The sequence below is a fragment of the Tenrec ecaudatus genome, chromosome 9, assembly GCF_050624435.1.
Source record: "Tenrec ecaudatus isolate mTenEca1 chromosome 9, mTenEca1.hap1, whole genome shotgun sequence".
Classification (NCBI taxonomy): domain Eukaryota; kingdom Metazoa; phylum Chordata; class Mammalia; order Afrosoricida; family Tenrecidae; genus Tenrec; species Tenrec ecaudatus.
Genome location: NC_134538.1, coordinates 95349326 through 95365020, shown reverse-complemented (window position 1 = coordinate 95365020; position 15695 = coordinate 95349326). Strand labels below are relative to the sequence as shown.

The 15695-nt window shown below is 39.3% G+C and overlaps 1 pseudogene; it reads left to right on the top strand.

Moving 5' to 3' along the window:
• Positions 1–12409: 12409 nt before the first annotated feature.
• Positions 12410–12570, top strand: LOC142457448 (U2 spliceosomal RNA; annotated as a pseudogene).
• Positions 12571–15695: the final 3125 nt, after the last annotated feature.

Here is a 15695-nt window from a genome sequence, read left to right as displayed (position 1 = left end):
TGCCTACTTTGATATGAAATATATGGGAAACTTTAATCTGAGGGAGTTGCCACTGTCAGCAGCTGTCACAACACATATGGCTTGTTATGGAATCTCGAGCAGCTGACAGGCTGGAATACTGTTTTTCGTTCCTTTCTTTTCATGGAGGAATAAGGATATCAGTGGAATTTGTTTTCTTTGAAGTGCTTCATCCCTTTTATTTCTAGTTTCAGAGGTCAGCAGACCATTTGGAATGGCTAAAGGAGGCGTAGAATATTTTACTGAGCCCTGATATCTGGGGTATTCCCCAGTAGCAAGAATATTTTAAGCCTAGTTGGGTGGTGAACATCCATTCGCTACACCAGATGTCATAACATTCATAGGAAAAACATGCCGCTGGCTTATGTGAAGGGCACGGGTGTTTTTCGCAAACTGATTTATGATAGGTTCCTAGAAGGAAGGCAGATATATTTCATTCATTCACTTGACACATTAAACCATTTTTTCCAAAGTTGCTCCCTGTGCAAGACATTCTAATCCCCTCCCAGATTTCTTCATTACTAAAATAGTTTGGAAATCTTCATTCCTATAGGAGAGCCTTTTTGATTAAGAATGGCTAATTATATAGAGGATGTTGTCCATGATATACAGAGGTCCATATTTCTTACATGTGTGCATTATTTGTCCTTTATTTTATAGACTCATGTCAGCTTATATGCTTCTTTAAAATCCTGATCATACGCATTTCACAAAGCTAGGAAATCTCTATATTTTCTGAATTAAAGGTAGTTTAGTATAGTAGGGTAAATACTGAGATAGAATTTAGAGGATTCCCTGACTTTCAATCCACTTCAAATCTCAAGCTCAGAACTCAGAGCAGGGTAGCATGTACTGTTACTCTGATAGTGTAGTCGTTAAGAATACAAATTTACTCATGCAAATTTTAGTTGCGTGATCTTGGCTGTGTTCCTTACCCCTATAACGTCTTTCCTGATTTATGGAATGTGGATGATAATGGTACCTTTTCAGAGAATTGTTGCGAGGATTAAATGGACAACGTATCTGAAATACCTAGCATGATGCTTTTCATTAGTAGAAACATTGACCATGGGACACTCTGTCAGCGAAAATTCCTCATCAAATCTCATTATCCTTATCAGTATAATTGAGCAAATGTCACCTGGTTTCAGGAAAGACAAAATATGACAATATAAGCAAGAGCTGCTCTTTGTCAACTTAGGGGGAAAATGAAACTGTGGAGTTAACGCATAGGTATATACAATTATCAGCTCAATGTATAATATTTGAAAAATAAATGTTTTCAAAATTATACATGCCCACTTTGCCATGTAAAAGACAACATGATATTTAAATATCTAGTGTCATTTGCAACTTCACCATCACCACCTTTAGCATAAATAATCTCATGCAAAAGATTAGTAAGTGGCCATGGAGTAAACCCAAGATGGCTTAAAAGATGAAATCTTAATATTATGAGATTTAAAGAGTTGTCAGAGTAAAAATGCAGTCAGTTGTTATGAATGTATTTACTCATTCATGCAATTCATAATGAAGAGTCTCTTGAGTTAAATGAGAAATAGGGAAGCATTTTAAACAGTGAAAGTGTACTGAGAAAATGAAATCACTTCATGGAAAATTGAAGATGGGGAAGCAAATTTCGGGGAAAATATTTCCTCTGGAGTTTTATTATTCCCATAAGCATAAGAAATGTGCTTTTGCTCTACCAGAAAGCTTGATCAAAAACTTGTGCATATGCCACGATTGTAGGTTTTTGTTTAGGAATGTGAGAGAAGAATCAGAGAAAGCATGAAGGAAAGAAAAGACGGAGAAGAAAGGGGAGGCGGTAGGAATAGCAGGCAAGGTGGAGGGAAGGACTCTCTTGGCGTGCTGAGAATAAAGACACCTTCATATTGTTAATGGAGAGGTTTGCAAAGTGGGACAGACTATTTGTTTCCTGTGAAAAATGACACTGAGAGAGTCTAGTACAACCTTTACATGAGTATCCCAGTTTTGTCCTGGCCTCTCCTGCCTGAAAATTTCTTTTGCCATTCACCAAACGCAAATCCAAGGCTCCACCGTGAAGCTGAACAACAGACCCTGCGTGCCTCCTACCGTTTCCACGCACAAACACGATGGTTGGACACTTGACCCGAGGAAAGAGGCGTGTCTCTAAAGGCATCAGGGAACTTGTAGGTCTACCGTTATAGAACGACCATCTGTAGTTTTTACTCAATACCCGCTCTTGAACCCATTTTGCACCAAACACTATTCAAGGCAGACACCCTTTGATAAGAAATACAGCAGAGTACGACACAATCTGCCCAATCTTGAGACGCGCAAGGGGCATGGATGGAGCCTGCACCCTGCGCGGCCCGGCCGAGCGGGACCATCCTATCTCAGCAGCCGGCGCGGGCCGCAGGGAAGTCAGCAAAGACGGAGGGAACGGCAAGGAGGCTCACTTCTCTCCCAAATCAGAAGATGACACACCTCTCACAGCTGGTTCAGAAATCCTGCACTTCCCCGCCCCCTCGCTCCACCCTACCCTCTGCGGAAACAGACCGGAGGCTTTCTGAAGCCTGTCCTCCTCACAGAACTCCCACCACGCTCAAAATTTCGCCAGGTGAAAGTGTTCACTATGGATTTTTACCAAGTGAACGCAAATAAGCACACGGGTACGTCGCCATGTACACCCGTGCCTATCGTGTTTACTGATTTTCTGCCCCTGCTTGTAAAGAGACTCATAGTAACCCAGGAGGATAAGATTGAACTGCACCTGCGTGTTTCCAACACCATGACTCTTTCCGCGAGTAGAAAGCCCGCCTCTTTCTCCCAGCGAACAGCTAGTAATTTTGAATTGCTGACCTTCCAGGTAACAGCCCCGTGGGTAACCACTGTGCCACCAGGGCATGATGAGGCAGCATCACGTTGATGACAGTCTGGTTTCCAGTTTTCCTTGTAAGAGAAGTCCCTGAGGATGTAGTGAGTTAAGTGTTGGGCTGCTAACCACAAGGTTAGCAGTTTGAAACCATCAGCCCGAAAGATGAGGTTTATTGCTTCCCTAAAGATTTATAGCTTTGGTGAGTGCATAAGCAAATGTGGTGAAGAAAGCTGATGGTGCCAGGCTATCAAAAGATATAGTGATTGGGGTCTTAAAGGAATGAAGATAAACAAGCGGCCATCTAGCTCAGAAGCAACAAAGCCCACGTGGAAGAAGCACACTAGCCTGTGTGATCATGAGGTGTCAATAGGATCAGGTATCAGGCATTAAAGAACAAAAAAATCATATAATTGTGAGTGAGAGGGAGTGTGGAGTAGAGACACAAAGTCCATTTGTAGGCAACTGGACATCCCCTTACAGAAGGGTCACAGAGATATGAGCCAGTCAGGGTGCAGTAATAGTACCAATGAAACATAAAAACTTCCTCTAGTTCTTTAATGCTTCCCCCTCACCCCCAACTATCATGATCCCAAATATGGCTAGACCAGAGGATGTACATGGGTACAGATCAGAGCTGGAAACACAGAGAATTCAGGACTGGTAAACCCCTCAGGACCAATAATGAGAGTAGAGATACCAGGAGGGTATGTGGAAGGTCGATGAGTAAGGGGAACCGATCACAATTATCTATATATAACTCCTTACCTGGGGACGGACAAAAGAAAAGTGGGTGAAGGGAAACATCAGTCAGTGTAAGACATGAAAGAAATTATATATTATCAAGGCTGTGTGAGGGAGGGAGGGGAAAATGAGAAGTTGACACCAAGGGCTCAATAGAAAAAAAATGTTTTGAGAACGATGATGGCAACAAATGTACAAATGTGCTTGACCACAATGGATGGATGGATGGATTGTGATAAGAGTTGTATGAGCCCCCAATAAAATGATTAAAGAAAAAAAAGATTTTAGCTTTGGAAACTCACAGGGCCTATGAGTTGGAATCGATTGGATGGCAGAGTCTTTGAGAGCTAGGGGAGATGACAAGTTTTAAAGTAGAATGGACTCTCTGTCTTCAGCTACTTACATTTAAGTGAAATACGTACTTTAATTCATTCGCTTTTATTGTTTCATGTGCCCTAGTCTCTGCATGGATGTGTTAGTGGTATACAAATAGCCTTCATCACCACCTTTCTTCTACGTACTCAAAAGAAAGTAGAATCACAGAATTCAGCTTCTTATTATGATTGTGTTACATCGGAAAGATGCTGTTACAGGATAAAGGAGGTATAAAATAGAAGAAGCTAAAGAAACCTCACACATCTCCTTGGAAGACCCATTTTTTTCCTAGATTGTAAGTAATTTAGAATGCTGCAGATTACTTATATATTTATCCCTTTCTTCAAGGAATCCAGTGAGTTATACTTGGTCCTGGTCAGCAGTTTGAAATCGGCAGCTAGAAAAGTCAGGTTTTCTGTTCCCCAAAGACGTGCAGCTTAAGAAACTTAAGGGCGCAGTTCTACTCGGTCCTGTAGGCTCATTGTGAGTCAGAATGGACTAGATGGCAGTTGACAAATAAATTAAAATATGTGTATCTATATATTTCACAGCCTGAAGAATTATTTCTCAAAAACTTTATAACTTAAAAATAGAGACATCAAATGACAGGAAAGCAAAAGCATGTTAATTTTCATGTGAAACCTGTTCTACCATTCTCACCCAAGACACTGGAGTGGGCTTTATAGATAAATTGAATTTTAAGATCAAGTGATAGGGAAAAGTTTAGATTAGCCAGCAGTCACACTTGGAAAGATTTGCCCAGGAAAATTCAGTGGTCGTTGATGGAGAAGCAATCAAAGGAGCATTCTCTGGGGATACACTCTTCTTTCTATTCCAGGTTGACCAAGCACTTTACATTTGTTAAGGGGGTTGTGTTTATCTCAGGCACAAATTGTACTTAAGCATAAAGTTACTAGCCGAGAAATCTCCTTACCGGAAAAGCGAGGCCGAAGCAGACAGTGCTCTGAAGGGGGCAGGGAGCAGCTGTGCTCATCAGCGCCTGGCCAGCATTTGTTCCTTGGGTGGGACACTCAGATAAGCATTTGGGGTTCCTTCCAATAGAGGGCGCACTTCGTATTTTTCATATGATATTGCCTTTCTGTTGTGACAAGTAATTGTGTGTGCCAGATGGAAGTCATATTGTAGATACAGCACGGTTACAGGGCGTTTTGTTTAGTGTATTTTGGGGAGAAAAGTCTATAGATGGGGAAGTAAAAAAAAGGATTATTATCCAAAAGATGGTATAACTTTTCAGAAGCCACAATAGTGAAAAACTGAAAACCAAATGGTCATACTTTGAAGCAAATTTCTACAGTTATAGAAATTCTGACCCTCTGTAGAATGAGAAATTCATTCTAGAAACCTATAAACAATAATAATAATAAGCTTTATAAAAGTCTGCTTTAGGATAAATCTTCAGCTCCTGTAATACATTTAATCTGCTGCCGAGGCGGATTGGGTACTTAGTTTGGTAGAAAAGCTTGATAAATGCTCAAACTCTTTGCTTGTTGATTGGATAGCGAGGGAGGCAAGGTATTGAGAGCGAATTGAGTAGAGAAGAAATTTGCTCAGTTGCCTGGATTGTGTTTTATGTTTTGGGAATCTTCCCCCAGTTGATAAGCTAAGCATATTTAAATAGAAAGCACAATAAAATAAAACCAAAATAAAGTTACCCAACATTCAGCAACAAAAGCCCAAATATTTTATTATTGGTAAAAACTCAAGGATTTTTTCCCCAAAAAACATCATTTCTCATATAATTGGCAAGGCATACTTTGTATGTAAGAAAAATCAGAAAAGTAATTATGATTTCCCTTCCAGAACATTTCCTTAGAACCAACATCCCCATTTAAAGCTTCTTACCAAGAGGCAGACTTTTTTAATTAAGGAGAACAAAAACGTTTCTGGCTTCCAAGTGCCATCTAATAAGCCTTGAAAAATAATAGGGAACCAAGCAGTCACTGTAAACAGAAAATAAAAGAATTACAGTTAAGCACCAGTAAAACAGAAAGAATTTCTAGAGTAAGCATTTTATAACGGTTTACTTCAGGGGAAAGGACAAGAAAGGCTATTAATATCATTTTGACACACTGATAATATTGTTCATTACCAGTTAAGATGAAGGCTTTATATAATTAATTTGCCTTCTTTATTCATTTTAAAAGACAGAACATGTGTCATCATTACATACATAATAATGAAGAAATTATGGAGGCAAAGTCATTTCAATTTTGTGGACTATAGTCAAAAACCACAGAATCTCAATCAATGAGCATACAATTTCATGAAATAACTCAACTTCATTTGCAATATGAAAACATTTTGTAAAGCATCATTCTTACGGCTCTTTTGGGTTATTTTTGACACTAGGCTTTGTTAGAACAGTCAAATTAAAAAATGAAGCCAAATAAAGTAACTAACGGAAAATTAGTATCTATTACAGTAACACTTAAACATCATTCTCTCAAGTCATTTTCTATTGGTTCAATCTAAGCTAATAATAACAGTATTTTAATTCTCTAATTATTAATGGACATTTGAAAGTATATCAGATGATTCTCTTAGTTTGGGAATTTTGAAAGATAAATCTTAATACTGAATATGAGCATCTGGGTAGAGCACAACTAAATAAATGGGACAAAATGCAAAACAAAATTTGTAACCATAGTTAGATGCAGGAAATAAAGGAAAAGAATCATAGGTACCAAGTGATGAGGATAACGGAAACCTACAGGAGAGCATCATCAGAGCCCGGGGAAGAGCTTCCGGTTACTGTCTTCCCACTTGTAGTTTTAGCCAGAAGATTAGCCCGAGGCTGCTGATCACACGCATTTGAGGAAAGGTGGAGTAAGGGGAGTTTATTTCCAGCCTGCACGCAGGGAACAAGGCTAAGGGAAAATATAGGCTTTCATAATGAAGAACCGAAAGAGCACGCAAGTCTGACAGTTCTAACACGCCACTGTCTAACTTTCTCTCTTAACTCATCCTTACAACTATTAATTCTTATGATTATAATGCCTGAGGACATGGTTTTTTTGTTTGTCTTTTTCTAGGACATGGTTTTATATAGGGAAGTGACGCCAGGAAGGCTGGATGCTAGAAGACCATTTATTTATTTTTCCAAAACCATTATATTGGCAGCTAACACAGATGTCGCATCATTCCATAGTTCAGTTACATCGAGCACTCTGGTACAATTGCTACCACAATCAGTTTCAAAGCATTCTCTTCTTCCTTGAACTCCTGTACATCAGCTCCCTTTTGCTGCCACCCCTCCTCCCACTGTATCCCCTTCCCGCCTCCCCAAAACCCTTAGTCTACTTGCTTTCTCTATAGGTTAATCGATCTTGGGTTTCATATACTGAAAAAGAGAAACATATACCAAAAATTCAAGAGGGTCACCCCAATGAAAATACACCTGAGATGAACTCCAATATGAAGGAAAATAAGCCACACCTGAAACACACAGAAAAGCTTGAAAACCAGACCAGGCCCAATGCTCATCAGAGAGGGCATCAACTGACAAGGATTAAACCATCCAAGTTTGGATCTTCTATTGTCACCTCTCCAATGCACTCTATTTGGTAACCGGTTTCTTCCCATCCCTCTACTATGGAGAGAGAATCCCCGGAGGCTTATTTCCTGTGTAGACCTCACAATTGTATCTTGGGCTCCCACGGTCATCCATACCCATCTGCAAACCAGATTCTCACAGTTCAGCTGCTGATACTCTTCCTTGCTTCAGCTTTGAATGAATTGTTGATGTGCTTCTTCCATGTGGACTTAGTTGATATCTCACTATCTCAATTAAATAGCTGTTTGTGTGGAAACAGGTCTTTAAGACCCCAGATGCTATTTTACCTGATAGCTGGGCACCATCTAATTTCTTCACTATACTTTGCTATAGCACCTGTGTCTTCTGTGTTCCCCTCCTGAGGGTGAGGATCTGACAGGGCCATGATGTAGGAACTAATTTTTCTTTAACTGGAGCTAGTGTGAACCCCAAACCCATTTCTGAATCTATGTTTTTGTTTTTAATCTGCTGTTGGCTATCTTTAGAGATAGAAAACCATTTAAAGGACCATTCTGTGCCAGGCTTGGGTTTGGGACGCTTAAATGATGTATGGGGCAATAATGGAAATACTTTGCAAGGTAGAAACTAAGAGTAAAAATGAAATTTATTTTCTAGATGCACTGAATTTTAGGCACTGGAAAAGCAGACATATGCTAATATAACCAGGATACTAATACAAGGTGGTACCCTCCCCCCAACCCCCCACAAAAAAATCCCAGAATATTTTTTTTCAAAGCTATATATTTCATTTTTTTAAACAAAACAACCCTATCACCTTCCAGGTACTCTCCATTACACTTACTACATTTGTTAAATCCATTCTTGAAAGTATTTATTTAAACTCATCTGTTTGGCTGGCTGATAGCACCTCCCTCGTTTTTTATTCATCTCTTTGATGTCATCAAATTGCTGTCCTTTCATGCCCTTCAACATTCACAGAAACAACAAGAAGTCACACTGAGCAAAGTCAGGCGAGTAAGGTGCGAGGGGCAATAGAGGCATGATGTATTTACCAAAAACTGGCGCATTGAGATGGCTGTCTGAACAGGAGCATTGTTGTGGTGGCAAAGCAGTCCCTTCTGCCACAAATCAGGCCTTTTTGTTGCACACTCTAATGCAGTCTTTTCAGAACCTCTACATAGAAAGCTTGATTAACAGACTGATCTGATGAACAAACTCCAAATGCACTATCTCCTTCACATCACCTCCATTTTGTGGGGAGTACCTCCTTGTATAGTTAGGATACTAATAGGCTAGGCCAGGAAATAAGAATAAAACACGCTATTGTGCATCTTACTCACTTCTTGTATACATGTAAAAAAGTATGCTATAGTAATATATACCATATATACTTGTGTATAAGCCAAGTTTTTCAGCACATTTTTTAATACAGTTTTTGTGATAAAATTAGGTGCCTCGGCTGATATTCGGGTCAGCTTATACTCGAGTATATATGGTACTTAATATATGTTGAGTCTTTACTATGTAATAGACCCTAATAATTTACATGAATCATCTAACTTAATCCTCTTAAGAGTTTTATGACTTTGTCACATAAGTTTTTAAAATATGATCTCCTAGTTTGTATTGGGATTCCAAATCAGACTGGTCTCTCTGATTTCAAAGTCTGTTCCTGAATCTCAAGCAATGGTGCTCTGTTTTGGCATTGCATGCTTTGATCACTATCTGCGTATGGCCATCACTCAATCTGTGTCTGCTTAATGAATGACTGACTGTCAAACAGTGTCTGTGCTACAGGCCATGATGACAGTACAAATGTGTGTCTGAAAAAGGAAAAACATGATGTCAAATAGGGTGGACTTTCATCATTGGAAAGGACTAAATGCACAAAGTGAAAAATAAATATAAAAAAGAAACATTTCAGAAAATATACTAATTTCTAGGTAAATAAGGCCTTAGAATAGAGGAAAATAGAGAATTGTTAACATTTGGGCTCATCTGCTGCTGACGTTAGTGGCATGGATGTGGAACACTGCAGGGGGCCTCCATGGGTTGGATCCTTTCCCTCGTCCAATTAAGAATAAGAAAGCATGGAGCCATGCTTGGCGTGAAAACAAAAATATTTGTTAGACAAATACCTTGCAAGAGGAGACATGGCAGAAACCCTAAAGCAACACAGGCCATAGTCTCTGAGCAATGGAAGAGAAGTTTATAAGAGGGCTTAGGTGGGAAGGGCATTAGGCTTATCCATGAACCGATGTAGGGAATTCAGGGAACTGAGTCAACATGGGTGGGGCTCAGCTCCACGAAGTGGATGTCTGGTTAGCTCCTGCTCCTGTGACAAGTTCAACCTGGTCAAATGGATGAATGCTGCAGACCAGGGTGTGGAACGAAAACACTTCTTACAAGGGAGCAGAACATTACCCTTGCAGGGCAGAAGGGAATTGAGGAGGCAGGCTATTATAGTAGGCCATAAGTTAAAATATTAACAATGTGGGGTACGATTGAGCCCACACATGTTGACTTGGGGAAATTCCTTAAAGTCGTCTGAACTGGAAAAATGGGAGGAAAAATCCAGCCTCTTAATCTATCTCAGTGATAGATATAATGATTCAAGCAATCTACAATTCACTTCCTGTTACCTAATGTGAATTATTCTCACTTAAGGAATATCCATGTATTTGCCACAAATGTATTGTGGGAGGTAATGATTTCTAGCACTAAAGTTATGGTACACCAACTTCATCTGAGGACTCACAGCTTTCCTTAGAAAACTTAGAATGGCTGCTGATGATAGTCCTGGGCTCAGAGAACTTGACTGAGCGAGTAGCTGGGGAGTCCAGATGGACATGACATTAACCTTCGAGTCCAGTCATGACTTTTGACCTCACTTCTCCATTCCTGCTCTGTTTCCATCACCTTTCCCCACCCTTACTGCATTTGTAAATCTTGGCTAGGTTTACTGTTTCCCTTCTCCCATGGACTTCCCGTGCTTTGCCGACTCCTCTCAGTTCATCATCGTGGCATGCATTTTGAGGCTTCTGTTCATAAATTACAAGATTATGACAAGGAGATCCTTGATTCTTTTGTATACAATACCTATCATTCATGCACACAACAAAAGTTCATTGGGCACTTATTATTTGCCAAGGTGATAAGAGGTACAAGCAGTGACCAAACAGAAAATCCATCAATCAACCAAGAAATCCTAGTCTTACAGAGTTTACAATCCAGTTGGGGAAGTGAAAAATCTGTCATGTTACATCTAGGAAGTATAAGTCCATGGAGAAAACCAAAGCAGTCAATGAATGTAGCCGCCATAGTTTCAGAAGGCAAGAGGATTACAGTCTATAACAGTGTTCAGGGTAGGTCCCATGCCGAAGGTGAGCAAGCCCTGTGGTTAGGTTGGGACCCGAGCCACAGTGAACTCTGCAGGGACAGTGTGCAGGAGTATGAAGCAAAGGCCTTTGCGCCTGCTTTCAAGGCGTTTCCTGTGACACGGGCTAAGGAAATGGGCAGCCAGGACCTCTGGGCCATCCAAGGAACACCAGGCTTGCTTTGAATGATAAAGGAAGCCAGTGGGCAATTTGGAATGGAGAAGTTGTATAGTGGGACTTGTAAGTTAAATGAATCCTCCTAAGTGTTCTGTTGATTTACAGAGCTGTAAATTGTCTGCTGTAAAGAAGGGCACACTATCTCTTATCTAAGACCTTTTGGCTTAGACAAAAATAATATACCATTTTATTTTTCTTCTTCTTCTTCGATTTTCCCCTTTTTCCTAATTCCCATAAAGGGTCTTTTCGGTTTTCAGTTGAATTCTCTTCCATACAAGCAAATTCTTCAAAGTGGTGTTAAGCATTTCTCTCAGTTTAACTACTGTTGTGGAAGCTTCACCTCAGAACTTCCTAGATTAGACAGAAGGTAAGTGGGCTAAGTAATCATCTGTTTCATTGTCTGTGTTTTCAAGTGCAGACAACATTGATTTTACTGGATTGGGACTCACATTTCTGTCTCTCTGCCTGCTCTTTCTGTTAAAGGCTAAGGTAAAATGTATTGGGGAGAGAAATATTATAACCTGAATTTCTTTTCTTTGACTCTAATTAGAGTTTGGATTATATCTCTTTTTAGGCCCAGCACCTATTATATTATAAATTTGTATGCCACATGGGATTTTAATCTTCATGTTACTACTATGCCAATTGAAATAACAGCAACAATAAATTTTAAAATTCCAAGCAGGACTTTTAGGGGGTGATGCGGTGGTCACCAGGTGTGGTGCTGTTAGCAGCTCAAAACCACCGGAATCCACTCTGCTTTGTTCCTATAGCTTTAGGTTCTGAAGTCCACAAGGGCAGCTCGGCCCTGTCCTGCAGGGCTGCCCTGCATCAGAAATGACTCATGGCTAGGAGTTTGGTTTGTATTTTTGGAGAGGGGTCTACAATGTTTTTGAGATAGTCTTTCTTTTACATTTACCTCAGTCTTAAAAATGTCTAAAGTTCTGATTCAAATCTACCTCACATACGCTAAAGGAAGCTACTTTAGGATTCATGTTATGGGGCTTTTCTGCTTAAAAGTTATGAACGCGTGGGGGGATGAATTGGGTCTGACATTTATAAATCAGTATATCTGCTCATCACATTGTAATAAGGTGGGTGTTTTCCAGAGCACATCCCTGTGCCATTTAGTGGAGGCCTTGACTTCATTCAGGGTTCACAAATTGCTGGGGTAATAAAATTAATAATGTTCCCTGGAAAACAAAATTCCCAGGCACACCTGGGGATCAATCACAATTTTTTTGAATCTCATAAACATTTGATTTTTGGATCTGAAAGAGTTCCTTGCTTTTTAAAAAAAGTTATATTCAAAGAACTAAATAACACATCGCTTCTCAGCCTTTTGGCTAAGATCAAGTGTAGCACTAAATAAATAAACTTTACAGTCTGATATTAGTTTCTTGCCTCATGTTATGTCAGATTAATGTTCACATAAGGCATGATTGTTGAATATAATCAATAAAATTGAAGTGAGGCAGTCATTTACTCTTTCTTTGAAATCATTAGAGAAGAAAATATCTAATTTAGAGCTGTGATAACCAATAACAAGGAAGAATACTAAAGGTTTAATTTGAGTAATTCAGACACAAGTCACTATTATCTCCTATTGCAAACAAACTCCTTTGAGATCTCTTTGGTATTTGTCTTGTGCATTGAGGTTTCTTGATGTGAGAGTTTATTTTTCTAAAATGAAAATCATAATAAATTTCATTTTCTGTCAGGTATTTTTTATTCCCCACAAAAGAAACAAATTCTGAAGCAAACTTTATAATTGACACTGTGTGTTTAGGGGAACACCTTCTCATGACTGTTTATGTAGAGAAAAATCGTTAGATTTTTACAAAAATACACATATGTCAGACATATTAATTTGTTTTATTTATCTATTTAATTTACTATATCATCATTCACTCATGACTATTGCTTAGGATTTGTCTGAATATTTAAGAAATTTATATCCCTTTACAATGGTACAGCTCTGGGCAGGGTAGTAGGAACCATACAATTTCTAAAATAATAAATAGGACAATTTTAAATAATAGGTTTGATATGAAAATAGCTTATAGAACTGGAGAAGAGTAACTGGAATTTTAGGGACAAATGTTTTACTGAAAGGATTTTCTAAGGAAACAAGGAGGAAATGGCTCATATTCCTTCCAAAGAAATAATGTCAGATCTATTTCTAGCAATCTTCCACTATAACGCTTCAGAGATAGAAAATAGCTGGACAGTTTTCCTCATCTAATTTGACCATTTCTATTATTTACCTTTCTGTAGCACCTCTATTAGGTGTGCTTTTGAGTTTTAATGTAGTATTTGCCTATCTGCTAATATAAGATCGTTCTATAGGAAAATATTGTATGCTTTAAATATTGATCTTTTTCCTTTGTCATTTGTTAGAAAAATTCCTTTTGATCATAAGGTCATGGATTTGAAAGTTATGTGTCTAAGCGAATTTGCTGAAATGATCAGAGTGTGATGGGAAACTGTCTATTCATCTCTATACAGATCACAAGAAAAATGAACCCGGCTCCAAGCCTCAGCTATAAAAGTCACAGAGAACATGAAATGTTGTCTGGAATTTTATGGCAGTGACTCACAGCTGCATAACAATCACCTTTGAAGCAAACAGAGGCACTCCTGTACTCAGAGAAAGCCTCTCATTTGAGAGGTTCAAAGGGTTTTGTGTTTTCATTAAAAATAAGCGCTTTTTGAATAACCAAAGGTTATATGGATGCTTTATTTTATTCACAGCTGCATCTTTAGTGCATCAGCTAATGCCTACTGTGCAGTAAACGCAGATATTTATTGCTTTGTGAATATGATGGTTAAGAATCATTGGGTAGGTCATGATTCTCAACGATTTGGCAGATATTATGTGATTATCTTTCATTTTATGATCTTATGAGAGCAAACAATCATTCGACAAGGGAACCCCTCAGACGTGCGACCAGGAATCTCTATAGATGGATGTGCTGGTAAAGCTCTCTGTCCTTCAGTCCTGTAGCTGATCTCTGATCCTGGGAGTGTGAGCCAGCTACCTGCTCTCTGGCTTTCTCACTTGGGGTTCATGAGTCCTTGAGAACATGTGACTTAGAAGATATCTCCACCCCGACTTCTGACCCATTGGTTTGGGGTTTGCCAGTCTCTACAACTGCATGAGCCATTTTATTGAAATAAATGCCTCTCTAAAGATTTATTAATAAGGATATGGAGATAGATGGATAAAGAAACATGAGTGTTTGCTCTTTTATATATAGAGCTGCTATGAGTAGGAACTGACTCTATAGGACTTAACAACAACAAAAAGAAATCCATGCTCACACACACAAACACAAATATATTTCACTTGAGAGCCTAAGATAAAACATTTGTTGCTAAGAGTGGTTCTTGAGCAGTGGTTCTCAACCTTCCTAGTGCTGTGACCCTTTAATATACTTCCTCATGTTGTGGTGACCCTAACCATAAAATTATTTTCATTGCTACTTCATAACTGCAATTTTGCTGCTGTTATGAATCGGGTGACCCCTGTGAAAGGGTCAGTCATCCCCCAAAGGAGTTGCAACCTACTGGTTGAGAACCACTGTTCGAGAGGAGCAAAATTGTCAGGGTAAGTTTTTTGGATTGGTTCTCAAGTCTTAACATTCTCGTGGCTCTGCCTCGAGTAACAGAGAGGGCGCTGCTGATCCATGGCCCGAGGGCAATACAAATATGCAAAATGGCATCACCATTGCATCAGACATTTGTGGAAAAGAGGCTCTGGATGATTATGTATTCGCTACTTTTGTTCAATTTTGTAGAATGAGAAGAATGTAAGCAAAGTGCTGAATTAGTCCTACTTTCAACAGGCAACTTGGAAAAGGATGAACTGATAGCATCACAGTCATGGCCTCCTGTTCATACAACACCGGAAGTCACCAATTGTGCCCGAAAGAAACCTTCATTTGTCGTAGTGGCAAAGTCGATATTGCCCAAACCAAAGCCAGAGACTTGAATTACAAATCCAATTGAATTCTTAACTTCAAATGGTGTCTAAAGTTAAAGAGAGGATAATGATGGGGAAGATGTAATTTTGAAACTTAGGATGTGAACATGTGGACAGATATCAGGAAGCTTGGGATATTGAGTCCCTAAATTCCACTGGATTATTGTTTTTCATAGAACCCAGTCATTGCTCTCTGAAGAGATTTCCCCCTCTTTGCCAGCTAAGCCGCCCTCCCCAGGAAAACCATTGTATTTCACCTCATCTGAGTTCACTCTTCTATATCTGGAGTCTTTGGGTTTTCACCTTGGGTGATGCCTGGGGCATTTATCTTACAAGACACCAGGAGACGTCTCCAGGCCCTAGCCTCACCGGCTTTTGCTTCTAGACTAGTAACTATGCTCTGTCCCAGCAAGTCCTGAGGAGGTTAAGTGCAAACAGTGACCCAGGAGGAGACGCGCTACATTCTAAAAGAACTGCTTAATTTTTTCTTATATAAGAAGAAACCTGGGGAATATGTGTAGGAATGGTTTTGATAATGGTGCAAAGACTATAAAGTTAGACCCGTTTATTGATATATATACCCACTATCACAGATTCTTTATTCAGTATCCCAGCCCATGAAGTTAG